The following is a 15,567-nucleotide window of genomic DNA, read 5'->3' as shown; positions in this document are numbered from 1 at the left end:
ACGATAGGTTAACCAGAGGACAACGGTCTGAAGGACCGTTGTCCTAGGTTAACCTATGAAGCTGACTGATGGTCCGTTGTGCGTACACACCACCAGTAAAAAAACAATCGTGTCAGAACACGGTGACATAAAACACAACGACGTGCTGAAAAAAAACGAAGTTCAATGCTTCCATGCATGCGTCGACTTGATTCTGAGCATGGACGGGTTTTTAACTGATGGTTGTGCGTACTAACGATCAGTTTTGACCTATCGGTTAGCAATCCATCGGTTAAATTTTAAAGCAAGTTGCCATTTTTTTTACCTAAGGTTAAATAACCTATGGGGCCTACACACGATCGGTTTGGACCGATGAAAACGGTCCTTCAGACCGTTGTCCTCTGGTTAACCTATCGTGTGTACGAAGCCTTAAGCCTCGTACACACGACCAAGGAACTTGACGGGCGAAACACATCGTTTTCCTCATCGAGTTCCTTGTTAGGCTGTCGAGGAACTCGACAAGGCAAGTTTCTCCATTCCCGTTGAGGAAATAGAGAACTTGCTCTCTTTTTGGCTCGTCGAGTTTCTCGACAGTTTCCTCGACGAAAATGTACACACGGCCGGTTTCCTCTGCAAAAAAATATCTCCCAGCAAGTTTCTTGCTGGTTTTTGCCGAGAAACTCGGTCGTGTGTACGAGGCCTTAGAGATTCCAGATACACAAGGCTGACAATCTTGTTATCAGCCTTACTAGAGACAGCAGAGACACAAATAACTGCAGGGGAATTTCACCACTGAAGGCTTCTGGAAAAGGAAACCAGCGGCTATTCAAACCACCAAAAAGTAAAACTTGAGTTGTATAAAGTACTAAATCAACTAATATTTATAAATAAAGTGCTTGATGCACAAAGATATTTCATTAACTCATATAGTGATAAAACTAGTCATATTTGATAAAGCTAAGCTAATAATATAAAATAAATCTAAAAGTTGAAATGATGCTACACAATGAAAATGATATATAACGTAACCAACTTATGAAATGATTCTTAGAGGCAGATATACCCGCATAAGTAACCTTTATAGACTACGAAAAAGACATGAGAAGCCACTTATGTTTCTATCTAGAGAGTAGAAAAAGATCTAAGCTAGTAAGGATAAATATCACCAGTGCTGTCTCAAAGAGATAAGAAACCGAACAGTGAATTATTCAACTGTTTCACACCTGTAATTGACATTTTGGAAATGGATAGATCAGGAATCAGCTCTGAAAAATATATGGCCCTTAACCACCTTTAACCATAAACTAAACATAAGTTTCCCACAGCTTTTTTCCTACCATAATGTTGAAATATGTACACATGATGAAACATAGGTGCCCAATTTCCACAATTTCCTACTTTGACTTAAAATATGCAATTGTGTTGTGTGATCGTGATGACACCTTTGTTTCCAATATAGCTTGTTCATTTTCATTTTGTTGAAGAAATAGTAAAAATTTGTGTTTCCCACTGACAAAAGAATATTACATGCCGTGGGGGGAAAAAGTGGCAGAAACGCACCCACTAAAGTTTCCATGTCTAACTTTTCCTTTCTACAAGTTTTTAGAATAATCATGAAGGAATATTGGGTGTCATATTTTAGTATATCCTTTTACAACACACTTCTGCTTACATAATGTGTTTATTATGGATTTATTCTTTATTACTAAAGTTTTCTGACACTGAGCTTCACATCTACTTTATTTGCAAAGTATCTGCAAAAACAGCGGCAGTGGTATTCATATTGTAGAACACATATTTAACCTTGTATTCGGTATGACAAAAAACACAATATTTGTGTGTATGCAGGTGGTTTGATGCATGTGTCTCTTTACCCTTTAAATTCTGTATACGATTTAAAAATAAAAAGGCCAGTTCTATTGTATGGATATGGAAAAGGCCAAAAGCAGTGAAACAGTACAATGTGTAGAACAGTAAAGCCAAGAGATGTAATGTAAACATTTAAGTAAAATAGTTTTTGTCACTATAAATCTAAACTAGAGTCATACTTTCTACTGGAATAATTGCAAAATTTAGAAGTTCAATAAACCAACTCTTACAAATAGATATACATCCATTAAGCATCTATACAACCATGTAATGATGACTAAAGGTGCTTATTCAGCACAATCCTTTTAAGTCGGTATCCTTAAAGAGCTGTCCATTCAGCACCACGCTGTAAAGCAGTCTGTCTTTATGAAGCTGTCCATTCAGGATCAAGCTGCAAGGCAACTCGTTTTTATGAAGCTGTGCATTTAGGACCATGCTGCAAAGCAGCCAGGCTGTATAGAGCTGTCTATTCAGCAACATGCTGCAAGCCAGCCAGTCATTATAGAGCTGTATAATAAGCAACATAGTACAAGGTAGCCAGTCTTTATAGAGCTGTCTAATGGGCAACATGCTGCAAGGTAGCCAGTCTTTATGGAGTTGCAAATTCAGCACTATGCTAAAAGGCAACCAAGCTTTATGGACTAGTCTACTCAACACCCTGCTGCAAAGTAGCCAGTTGTCCATTCAGCACTATGCTACAAGGCAACCAGTCTTTATGAAGCTGTTCATTCCCTTCAACAAAGCAGCCAGTCTTGACGGTGTTGTCCAATCAGGGCCATCCTACAAGGCAAGCAGTCTTTAGAAACCTGTCTATTCAGCACTATGATAAAGGCAGCCAGTCTGTATGGAGTTGTCCATTCAACACCATGCTAAAGGGCAGCCAGTCTTTATGGAACTGTGCTTTTGACAGATTGGGGTTGATTCGCTTAGGGCAAATAGACTGTGCACTTTGCAAGGTTGCCCTCTGCAAAAGCAGTTGCTCCAGAGTATAGTAAATTAGTTAAGGCTTCACTATGAAAAAAGTACCCAATCACATGCAAGGAAAAAATAAAATGTACATAATGCACATAATTGGATGATGGAAGTCAGCAGATCTTCTGCTCATTTATTAAGCTCTGGAGCAACTGCACTTGCAGAGTGCAAGTGCAAAGTGCACAGACTTTTTCCTTTTGCTAAATCAAGCCCATAGTCTTTATGGAGTTGTCCAATCAGGACCAAGCTACAAGACAATCAGTCTTTAGGAAGCTGTCCATTCTACACTATGCTAAAAGGCAACCAGTCTTTATGGAAATGTGCTTTGAACAAAAAACTCTCTATGGAGTTGGCCTTTCAGCACCATGCTATAAGGTGGCCAGTCTTTATGGAGTTGTCCATTGAACAGATAAGTGTTTATGGAGCTGTACATTCAGCACCATGCTACAAATCAGCCAGTGGAGCTGTACATTCAGCACCATGCTACAAATCAGCCAGTGGAGCTGTACATTCAGCACCATGCTACAGATCAGCCAGTGGAGCTGTACATTCAGCACCATGCTACAGATCAGCCAGTGGAGCTGTACATTCAGCACCATGCTACAAATCAGCCAGTGGGGCTGTACATTCAGCACCATGCTACAAATCAGCCAGTGGAGCTGTACATTCAGCACCATGCTACAAATCAGCCAGTGGAGCTGTACATTCAGCACCATGCTACAAATCAGCCAGTGGAGCTGTACATTCAGCACCATGCTACAAATCAGCCAGTGGAGCTGTACATTCAGCACCATGCTACAAATCAGCCAGTGGGGCTGTACATTGAGCACCGTGCTACAAATCAGCCAGTGGAGCTGTACATTCAGCACCATGCCGCCAGGTAGCTACTCTCTACGGAGCTGTCCCTTCAGCACCACGCCGCAAGTCTTTATGTAGTTGTCTATAGCACGGTTCGTCAGTATGGAGCTGTCCTTTCAGCACCACGCTGTAGGTATATATAGAGCTGTCCACAGTACAGTCACTCTGTATGGAGCTGTCCATAGTACAGTCACTGTGTATGGAGCTGTCCATTCAGCACCACGTCTGTATAGACTCCTCCGCACCATGCTCCCAGGGAATCACACACAGACGTTATCCCTACATGACATTTCAATTACTTACTTTGTTCCAAAAGTTAAACTTAATTGGTTGCTACAGGCAACTACTCTAACTCCCTTTATACCATTGTTTAAATAAGCCTTCCAATCCTCCTGATATCCCTTCCCACCTAATGCCAGTTGTAGGGATCACCATCCTAGGGACAGGGACTCCACACGGGCCTGCATGTGACCCAACATCCATTCCTTTCTTACACTCTAAGGGAAGGGAAGACATCCTGCATGCAGTCTATAGACATGGAAAGGTATGTCGGCTTTGGAAATGAAGTGACAAGCAGAAATCATGGCTGTAGATAATGCATGATGTAACCAGGAGCTGAATGCAGCTGCATTTGTGTGTAACTTGTGCAGCAAATGTCCTGAATGTCAGGAACACGTGCAGCGAATGTCCTGAATGCCAGGAACACGTGCAGTGAATGTGCTGTGTGTCAGGAACATGTGCAGCGAATGTGCTGTGTGTCAGGAACATGTGCAGCGAATGTGCTGTGTGTCAGGAACATGTGCAGCGAATGTGCTGTGTGTGTCAGGAACATGTGCAGCGAATGTGCTGTGTGTGTCAGGAACATGTGCAGCGAATGTGCTGTGTGTCAGGAACATGTGCAGCGAATGTGCTGTGTGTCAGGAACATGTGCAGCGAATGTGCTGTGTGTGTCAGGAACATGTGCAGCGAATGTGCTGTGTGTCAGGAACATGTGCAGCGAATGTGCTGTGTGTCAGGAACATGTGCAGCAAATGTGCTTTGTGTCAGGAACACGTGCAGCGAATGTGCTGTGTGTCAGGAACACGTGCAGTGAATGTGCTGTGTGTGTCAGGAACATGTGCAGTGAATGTGCTGTGTGTGTCAGGAACTTGTGCAGTGAATGTGCTGTGTGTCAGGAACCTGTGCAGTGAATGTGCTGTGTGTCAGGAACCTGTGCAGTGAATGTGCTGTGTGTCAGGAACCTGTGCAGTGAATGTGCTGTGTGTCAGGAACCTGTGCAGTGAATGTGCTGTGTGTGTCAGGAACCTGTGCAGTGAATGTGCTGTGTGTCAGTAACTTGTGCAGTGAATGTGCTGTGTGTCAGGAAGTTGTGCAGTGAATGTGCTGTGTGTCAGGAAGTTGTGCAGTGAATGTGCTGTGTGTCAGGAAGTTGTGCAGTGAATGTGCTGTGTGTCAGGAAGGTGTGCAGTGAATGTGCTGTGTGTCAGGAACTTGTGCAGTGAATGTGCTGTGTGTCAGGAACCTGTGCAGTGAATGCGCTGTGTGTCAGGAAGTTGTGCAGTGAATGTGCTGTGTGTCAGGAACTTGTGCAGTGAATGTGCTGTGTATCAGGAACTTGTGCAGTGAATGTGCTGTGTGTCAGGAAGTTGTGCAGTGAATGTGCTGTGTGTCAGGAAGTTGTACAGTGAATGTGCTGTGTGTCAGGAAGTTGTGCAGTGAATGTGCTGTGTGTCAGGAACGGGTGCAGTGAATGTGCTGTGTGTCAGGAACGGGTGCAGTGAATGTGCTGTGTGTCAGGAACGGGTGCAGTGAATGTGCTGTGTGTCAGGAACTTGTGCAGTGAATGTGCTGTGTGTCAGGAACTTGTGCAGTGAATGTGCTGTGTGTCAGGAAGTTGTGCAGTGAATGTGCTGTGTGTCAGGATATGCCATCTGCTGGCCCGGGACACGTGTGCTCTTAGCCGGCGATGGTATCATTCATGTGCACACCATGACACCCAGCCATCCACATCCTAGACAGAGAGAGGCAGGGGCAGGGACGCCGTTGGGCTGTGTGTAGGCATTGCCATTGCAGAACATAAGGGCCACAGGAAAAAATACTGCAGTGAATAGGAGCGGGTTATCTATCCGACACACTTCTCTAGGAGAAGCCTACACATAGTCACCGCAAAACTCAGCCTGAGCCCCCCAGCCAGCATTATTACTGATCACTACAAGAGAAGGCAATAATGAAATAACAGCAGAGCGCAGAGCATGCAGGACTGTGCCCACCTACCACACCCGCAATCCTCACACCCTGTGTACACAGGAGGGGGGTCCCCAGCCCCGAACTCGTGCAGGATCGTCTCCCCAGCAGCAGCAGCAGCACCACCTTCCAGATCAGACCCCCATCCCCTGCACATACAATGGAACGGGTGGGGCTGGGGAGGGAAAGTGATGACACCTTGTGATTCTCTGTAGCCGCACTGATGGTGCTGGGGGGTCATGGTGTGAAGACCCCCCCCCCCCTCTTCTCCCCAGGGCACTGGCAGGTGTATGTCAGGAGGGTTTTCACCATGATCACCTTTCTCAGAGATGGAAGGAAGGGTAAGAACAGGGATGGAGGGGGGCACTGAATGTAAAAGCAGGGGGGGCTCCCTAAAAGGATAGCACCCCACTAGGAACCCCCAAGTGTGGGGGGGGATGATGGTGATTATGATGATGGCATTTCAGCAGGGACAGGGTTAAACAGCAAAGGTTGGGGGTGGGGGGCAGCACAGGTGATCCACTTGAGTAGCTACTTAGTGACCCCCCAGATCCCATGATGAGCACCATGCCTCATACAGCAGTGCCCCCGAGGTGCCCGGAGATCAGGGCTGCAGTGTGGAGCTCCCTACTAAGCTATGAACCGGGCCGGTTATAGTCGGGGCAGCCAGCGGAGAAGTTGAGGGCAGAATCGCCTCTGCGGCAAAGAGCCGGTGCCTGAGTCTACCCTCCCCCATCCCGGGCCCCGAGCACCAGCAAGCCAACACTCTACTCCAGCGGAGTCCCAGCCTCAGCCTGTCCCAGGTCTTCCCCAGCGCACACCCTGCCTCTGCTAAATCATTCTCCCCCACCCGGCATTACATCCCATAGACACTTACTTGCTTGGCTCTAGCGGGAGTCCCTGCAGGCGACGCCGGACTGCAGAGGTGGGGAGGCTGCAGCAGGAGGAACTGCGGCCGTCGCCATCTTGGAGCCTCCGCAGCGCGCGCCGGTGTTATGTCAAACAGGGCATCCCCTGCATCCTTCCAGGCGTGCCCGTGCCGGCCGCTGGGAGGTACCGGCGGGGGGCTGTGCGCTCAGTGGAGGAGCCGCTTACTTACTATCAGCAGAGCTGCCGGTGCACTAAATCTTTAGCCACACACCACAAGGTTACCCCTCATGGGTCTCACCTACATACATAGCCATATCCTCCTGCACCATGGATTAACCCTTCCATAACCCTGGAAACACCCCCACTACTTACTACCAATATAAATACATATAAAACATAAATGTATGCAATTGCTAAAAAAGCTAAAACTACCTGTGTCCATCTGATACATATGTCCATGGTGGGGGATCTTCTGGACACACTAGAAACTGAGGAAGTGGCTACAAATGTCTTCAACTTGGCAGAACAAGTCCAGCTAATAAGTCAACCATGTGACTAACTACTATTAGATATTAGACATGTGCACACTGAAATGTTTCGTTTCAGAATATCGTTTTTGTCCGAAAAATACATTTATTTAGTTACTCCCGAAATTCGTTTTTATTCATTTTGTTTTTTGTTAGAAATTGCATTCGTCTGAAAACGAGAATGAATTAAGGTTAAATCTGCCCCACGCTGAAGAAGTCCCGCCCACAGGATGTAACGCGTACAGGGGGAGGAGCTACGCATGGCGTCACCCGCGATCGCCCCAGTTTGCACTTCTCTATTGTCCACATTACACGCCTGTCAGCTGGCACTCGGTTCAGAGTGCCCCAACATGTGAGTGATTTTTAATGTGTTAATTTTCAATAAACTGTTGCTACTGAGAGCATTAGATCTCTCTCGTTTTTGTCCTTCATGTTGGATCATTGCTGCTGTATATTGGTCACGTGTTGATTCCTACGGGGCTGCCAAGCAATTTCTTGACTTATTCTACCAGGATCTTGTGATTGATCATTATGCTTAGTGATCTTTTAAGGTCAGATTTTTGGGGTGAGAGGCCATCCTTATGCACGGTGGAGGATATCCATTTGGTCACTTATACATAACTGCACTACGTGATTGAAAAGTGATAGGATTTTCTCTTTTCCACATTCACTTATGGACTTCTTCTCTTTTCTCATTGATTTATATTTTTTTTATTTTTAGTTATTTTTTGCGCTGCACTGTTTATACTGTGAATCTGCCATTGAATCATTATCGTGTCTGTCGAATGTTCAAAGAAGATTCGACAGAGCAGCGAAACTGTACGTCGAATGTACAACATTGTCTGTATCCAGCGATGGGTGATCTCAGGTCCAGCGATGAGAAGATCCATCCATCCAGAGCGCAGCATCGCCGACCTCCTCTCTCCGCTGGACACAGCCCAGCGAATGACGCGGGTGAAGCTTTGACATTTCTTATATAGAGGAGGCGGGGCCACCCATCACGTGACCCCGCCCCCTCTGACGCAAGGGGAAGACCGGTCTTCCCCAGTGACGTAGCAGAGGGTGCGTCAGAGGGTGCAGGGTCATGTGACAGGTGGCCCACCTCCCCTATATAAGAAATGTCAAAGCTAGAGCCGCGTCATTCCGCTTGGGCTGTGTCCAGCGGAGAGAGTAGGTCGGCGATGCTGCACTCTGGATGGATGGATCTTCTCATCGCTGGACCGGAGATCACCCATCGCTGGATACAGACAACATTGGAGCAGGAAGCCAGGACCGAGAGGGGATTGCCACCGCTGGATTTTTTTTATTATTAATAAAGGACTTTTTTCTACGGTGTGTGTGGGTGTTTTTTCCAACTATTTACACTTCCTTTGTGAAATGGTAGGGGTACGATGTACCCCATTACCAATTCACATAGGGGGGGCCAGGATCTGGGGGTCCCCTTTGTTAAAGGGGTCTTCCAGATTCTGATAAGCCCCCCGCCCGCAGACCCCCACAACCACCGGGCAAGGGTTGTGGGGATGAGGCCCTTGTCCCCATCAACATGGGGACATCCTCCCCATGTTAAGGGCATGTGGCCTGGTACGGTTCAGGAGAGGGGGGGCCGCACTCTGTCCCCCCCTCTTTTCTGCGGCCGGCCAGGTAATACACTTTGTGCAGGGACAGTTCGAAGTGCGGGAAAAGTGCGGGAAAAATGCGCTATTTCACATGCTAACTTTACACCCCCCCCCCCCTAGGTACGAAATTTAAAGGAATATTTCACTTTTATTGTTTCACTTTTAGCATTATTAAAATCACTGCTCCCGAAAAAATTGTCGTTTTTTAAAACTTTTTTTTGCATTGATACATGTCCCCTGGGACAGGACCGGGGTCCCCAAATACTTTTTAGGACAATAACTTGCATATTAGCCTTTAAAATTAGCACTTTAGATTTCAAACGTTCAAGTCCCATAGACTTTGATAGGGTTCTAAAGTTCACACAAACATTTGGTGTGTTCGCAAGTTCTGGTGCGAACCGAACAGGGGGGTGTTCCGCTCATCCCTATTGACCACGTATAACCATTTAGATCAAAATCACCAACAAAATATTGTCATACTATAGGTTTGGATACAAGTTACAAGAGAGTCAGCCAGTCAAGCCTTTTTCAACCAGGGTGCCCAGGGACCTTGGGGTGCCTTGAGGCTTCTTCAGGGGTGCCTAAAAATTGATCAAAAAATGTATACAAGCCATCAGGTGGATGAAGCCTGCCTTTTATTTACACAATGCCACAGGTTTTCATTATGCACCATGACAACTTCCTAGACAATGGCATTCTAACAACCAATTAAGTCATCAGTTGATAAGGAGGATGTCTGTCCCCTCCACAGCATCCTTGTTTGACCCTCCTGTGCCCCTTTCTCTCAGAACTGGGGTCACATTAGCTGACTGATGGAGAGAAATTGTGGGAAAAGAGAAACATTGGAATACTAGTCAGTACCAGTATGTAAAAGTGTATTTGCTTTGGAAGAAAAAATCAAGCGATTCAGTTCACATGCGCCGCGCTTTATAAGTTTTTCATTCATTCATTCATTCATACACACGCATGGTTTTCTCAGCAAAAAGCTCTCCCAGCAGCTTTCTTGCCAAGAAAACAGTGCGTGTGTACGAGGCCTAACATAAGGTTTACAGGTAAGGAAAATTATGTCAATCTGTACAATGTGCGATAGATGTACATTGCTTTGGTTAACTAATAAGCTAACAGTAGAATCCTTGAATTCAATAAACAACTTAAGTTTATAATTTCAAAGGGTGCCTTGACTGAAAAAAAGTTCAGAAACACTGAGCCAGTCCATTAGAGCTGTAGGAAGTAAAGGCACCAAAAAAAAACAAAAAAAAAGACACCCTGCAAGACAAAAGGCATAATGAGCTTGTATGCATAGCATTATGTAATATTCACCTCCGATTGAAGCCCCGGCAGCCGTCCTCGTACACCGCTCGGGTGGCCGCCATCTCTCGCGCGTGGGAGCCGCCAGTCACGGCACGGCCTACCTTTGGAATGGCACGATCGCCGTTGCTAAAGTGCACCTGCGCCCGGTATTTTAGTAAATATCCACAGTTTAGGAGATATTTCAACCACCTACAGGTAAGCCTTAATCTAGGCTTACCTGTAGGTTAAAGTGGTTGTAAAGGGTTTACAACCACTTTAACCACTTCCGGACCGCCCACTGTATATATACGTTGGCACTTTGAAGATGGATATCGCTGTTATGGCAGCAGCTAGCTGCCATAACCCAGGTATCCATCTTTTCAGCAGATCCGATCCGCAGACGGATGGAAAAAACTGATTTTACTCCATCTGCAGAATCGGAGCATAGCGGACACCGATGAGATCGGGTGTCAGCGGATGTTCATCCGCTGACACTCGCTATCTCATATGGATACATGTATGTCCGTATTTTATCCAAAAACGGATGGATGAAATACAGTCTGCTGGTGTGAAAGGGCCCTTACTTTAATATATGGGTGCTTAATTTATCTACCAAAAGAGTTAAAATGTATCTGCCAAAAGAGTTACATTTCTGTCCAGCCAGTTTTGAGTTTACAATGCCCGATCACACAGTACAGCCCTGTTTGGTAGGACAGATGAACAGATTTTTCTCTACTGCAGTTATGTAACACTTAGGCCCCTTTCACACAAGCCAGATATGGTTTTGCTCATCAGAGGATCTGTCCACTGATCCCCTGCTGAGCTGAGCGGAGCTGCTGGATTACAGGAGGTCCGTGTCCACTCCAGTTGTACAGAGCGGACACAGTCCCCTCTGGTCTATGGGCAGTCAAATGTAAATGGACCGACTGTCTATTCACACTTAACTGCCCTCCGATCTTATCCAGCCAGACAGAGGGGAATGGATCCCTCTTTCATTTGTTTTTGCTGGATCAGATTGGAGGTGTCCGAGTGTAAACAAACACAAGTCTGTTTGTATCTGATTACCCATAGAGGAGAATAGAGGTTCCAAACGGGTTCGCCTGAAAAACTTACAAGCTGACCCGATCAGACGGCCGTATAGGTCTGTGACTAAACAATAAAAGATAACCCAAAAGACGGATGAACGCATCTTTCTATCATGCTGATCTTCCCTATTATCAGCATGCTTATTGTTAGCACATGAGCACTGCAACGCAATTGGTTGGCTCATTGTTCTGCTTCTCCCTCTCCCAGTCTGAGCTCAGCTGTACGGGATATTTCAAGAGGTGCTGTACCTTAAAAAGTTAAATTCAGGCACTTACACTTCTAATACTTAAAATAAAATTAATTATGCGGTAATGAATATAGGGCTGCATTCATTTGGGCCTGTATATCAGCCTTAAGCTTAGCTTTACCATACCCAATTGCCAGTTGCCCAATAACTTTTTATTGCATTTATTTACATTTAGCAAATGAATCCAACGACAAGAAATTGTATTGTTAAAATGTGGTGCATAAAGCTCCAGGAGAGGTGATTAATCAGAACTGCAATCTAGGATTTCTGTGTTGTGTTTTGCAACAAAAGAGTCTATCCCTCATGAGATTTCATGCAAAAAAAAAATATATAGTACTAATTATATTATTGGGAATTTTGTATAGTATCCTGCATTGCAAGAAAAACCCTAAATCATAGAAAAAGTCATATACGAGAGTAGGGGTATCTCAGGGCATAGTGTGTGCATCACAAAGGATGGCACAGCAAAAATATGTCATATAGGATAGGGGATGCTGTGTGAGTCGAGGGATGCCATAAATCATGTGGTAGTGACAAGAACCATAAATGCATGGTTAAAATAGATGCCAAACACCAGGGATGCCAGATATATAAGGTATGAGATGCCATCAGTGATATGGGATCCCATATATAATATGTAGATGCCATAAATCAAGGCGCATACCAGATATCCCAGGAGGGAAAGAAAACATATTTCATGGGGATTGCTATAAATCAAAGGAATTCCATGTAAAATGAGGATGTCCTATATCACAGGCCATTGTAGATAGCACAGCACAAGGCAGATATCAAACGAGTGTAACATCTCAATTGAAATTTCCACAATACAGAAATTAGTGATCCTTTTACCCTTTTGATACGTGTTATTTATTTATTCCAGGTATTTATATGTATTTATATAGCACTGATAATTTAAGCAGCAATTTACATACTGTACAATAATATCAGTCCCCCTAATAAGTTTGTATTCTAAGGTTCCTGGCGTGTGGAAACCAGAGCACCCATAGGAAACCCTCCCAAGCACAGGGACCCCAGTGCTGCAAGGCAGAAGTGATAATCAATATCCAAAGAAAGAGTCCATTTTTCTTATGTATGGAACCCCTTGCATTTTACATAGCTCTATGATAACTCATTTACCATAATAATGCACCGTATAGCATTCTCCTGTTGTTCATAGATTATATAATCTCAGATGGTGCTCTCTGATATACTGTAGAGCAGACTTCGATATATGTTGAATCCACCTTGGGCTTCAAATTGCTTCCTTAAAGCCCAACCCCAGTTAGCATTTGTTTTAAAAAAATACAAAACCCAGCACTGTGTAAAATCTAAAATGCAGCTTTCATTGCAATTCTAATGCCGCGTACACACGGTCGTTTTTCGGCATGAAAAAAAAACAGCGTTTTTAAAAACGTCATTTAAAATCATTGCGTGTGGGCTTCACATCGTTTTTCGGCTTCTGAAAAACAGCAAAAAAAAAACCCGAACATTATGCATTTTTTAATGTCGTTTTTTAAAATGTCGTCTTTCGGGTTGTAAAAAATGATCGTGCGTGGGCTAAAACGACGTTTTAAACCACGCACATGCCCAGAAGCGAGTTATGAGACGGGAACGCTCGTTCTGGTAAAACTACCATTCATATTGGAGTAAGCACATTCATCATGCTGTAACAGACAAAAAAGCGTGAATCGTCTTTTACCAACAAGGAATCAGCTAAAAGCAGCCCAAAGGCGAATAGAACTTCCCCTTCAGAGTGCCGTCGTACATGTTGTACGTCACAGAGCTTTGTTCATAATTTTTCAAAAACGATGGTGTGTGGGCAACGTCGTTTTTAATGATGAAGTTGGAAAAACTTCGTTTTTTGGACATGCTGAAAATGTCATTTTTTTTCATGCCGAAAAACGACCGTGTTTACGCGGCATAAAGCCTCGTACACACAATAGGTTAACCAGAGGACAACGGTCTGAAGGACCGTTGTCTTAGGTTAACCGATGAAGCTGACTGATGGTCCGTCACGCCTACATACCATAGGTTAAATAACCGATCGTGTCAGAACGCGGTGACGTAAAACACAACGACGTGCTGAAAAAAACAAAGTTCAATGCTTCCAAGCATGCGTCGACTTGATTCTGAGCATGCAGGGTTTTTAACCGATGCTTTTGCATACTAACGATCGGTTTTGACCTATCGGTTAGGCGTCCATCGGTTACATTTTAAAGCAAGCTCCTATTTTTTTAACCGAAGGTTAACTAACCTATGGGGCCCACACACGATCAGTTTTGACCGATGAAAACGGTCCTTTAGACCGTTGTCCTTTGGCTATCCTATCGTGTGTACGAGGCCTAACTCTCTACCTGGCCCTGCCCCCAGCAGATTTACTGCTCCATGGTTCAACACCCATCATATTACAGGTTAAATGATGTCCAGCATCATTCAGTCCACTTTCTTTACATCCAGGACCTCATTAAAACCTCCTAGGGGTAGGAGATCTATCTGAACAACATAAGGCCTTATTCCAGACAGGCCTCATTAAAGTGGAGGTCCGGCTTAATTATTTTTTTTTAAGTCAGCCGCTACAAACACTGTAGCAGTTGACTTTTAAAAAGGACACTTACCTGTCCAGGGTGACCGCGATGTCGGCAGCAGAAAGCCGAGCAATCGCTCAGGTCTCGGCTGCCCCAACGCCATCCTCGGTGAGGAAATCAGGAAGTGAAGCATTGCAGCTTCACTGACCGATTCCCTACTGCGCATGCGCGAGCCTCTATATGAATGGGCGGATGTCTCCTGGGACACACACAAGGTCCCAGAAGACGCTGCTCCCCATTTCTCAGGAGGCAGCGCGACAAGGAGAAGAAAGAAGACCCATCGCAGACAAGGAAGAGGCAGATTAGGAGATCTATCTAGTAACAGCTACTTCTGGAAAGTATACCATTTTTTTTCAATTTTTTTTGTAGCCTTTCAGCTTTTTTTTTTTTTTTTTTTGGGTGGACCTCCGCTTAAACCACTTGCCGACCGGGTCACTCTGATATATGTTGGCAAAGTGGCACATATCCACAAATCGCCGTACAAGTACGTCTTCCCCTTTAAGAGTCGCAGGAGGTGCGTGCCCGTGGCATTTCAGGCACCCAATGAACTAGAGCTAGAATGGGGATTTGTGTATGTAAACACACAAATCCCTGTTCTGTCAGGGGAGAGAAGACATAATGGGCCAGATTCTCGTAGATCGGCGTAAAAATGGGCGGGCATAACGTATCTCATTAACGTTACGCCGCCGCAAGTTTTTCAGGCAAGTTCTTTATTCACAAAGCACTTGCCTGTAAAGTTGCGGCGGCGTAGCGTAAATCACCCGGCAGAATCCAAATTCGGCGGGTAGGGGGCGTGTTTCATTTAAATGAAGCGCGTCCCCGCGCCGAACGAACTGCGCATGCGCCGTCCCTAAAATTTCCCGGCGTGCATTGCTCTAAATGACGTCGCAAGGACGTCATTGGTTTTGACGTGGACGTAAATTACGTCCAGCACCATTCACGGACGACTTACGCAAACAACGTAATTTTATACATTTTCGACGCGGGAACGACGGCCATACTTAACATTGGCTGCGACTCATATAGCAGGGGCAACATTACGTCGGGAAAAGCCTAATGTAAACGTCGTAACTTTACTGCGTCGGCCGCGCGTACATTCAGGAATTCGCCTATCTAGCTAATTTGCATACTCAACGCGGAAATCTACGGAAGCGCCACCTAGCGGGGAAAAAAAATTGCAGTTACGATCCAACGGTGTAAGAGACTTACGCCTGTCGGATCAAAGGGATATCTATGCATAACTGATTCTAAGAATCAGTCGCATAGATACGATGGCCCAGATTAGGACTTACGACGGCGTACATGGCGCTGCGCCGTTGTAAGTCCTTTGAGAATCTGGGCCATTGTTTGTTCCTAGTAAGCAGGAACAACGATATGTCTCCTCCCCCAGTCAGTCCTATCCCCATACAGTTAGAAACACTAAC

The 15,567-nt window shown here is 45.1% G+C and overlaps 1 protein-coding gene across 1 annotated transcript in view; it reads right to left on the bottom strand.

Moving 5' to 3' along the window:
* SCN8A (sodium voltage-gated channel alpha subunit 8) overlaps nt 1-6,898 on the bottom strand; it is a 251,372-nt gene extending 244,474 nt beyond the window's left edge. Inside the window, exon 1 of the mRNA XM_040340817.1 lies at nt 6,800-6,898. The gene's annotated coding sequence lies outside the window, so the exon portion shown is untranslated. The remainder of the gene's footprint in view (nt 1-6,799) is intronic.
* Between the last annotated feature and the right edge of the window lie 8,669 nt (nt 6,899-15,567).

This window comes from Rana temporaria, chromosome 2, assembly GCF_905171775.1.
Source record: "Rana temporaria chromosome 2, aRanTem1.1, whole genome shotgun sequence".
Lineage (NCBI taxonomy): Eukaryota > Metazoa > Chordata > Amphibia > Anura > Ranidae > Rana > Rana temporaria.
Note: the sequence above shows the minus strand (reverse complement) of the source record. Positions and strands in the feature narration are given on the sequence as shown.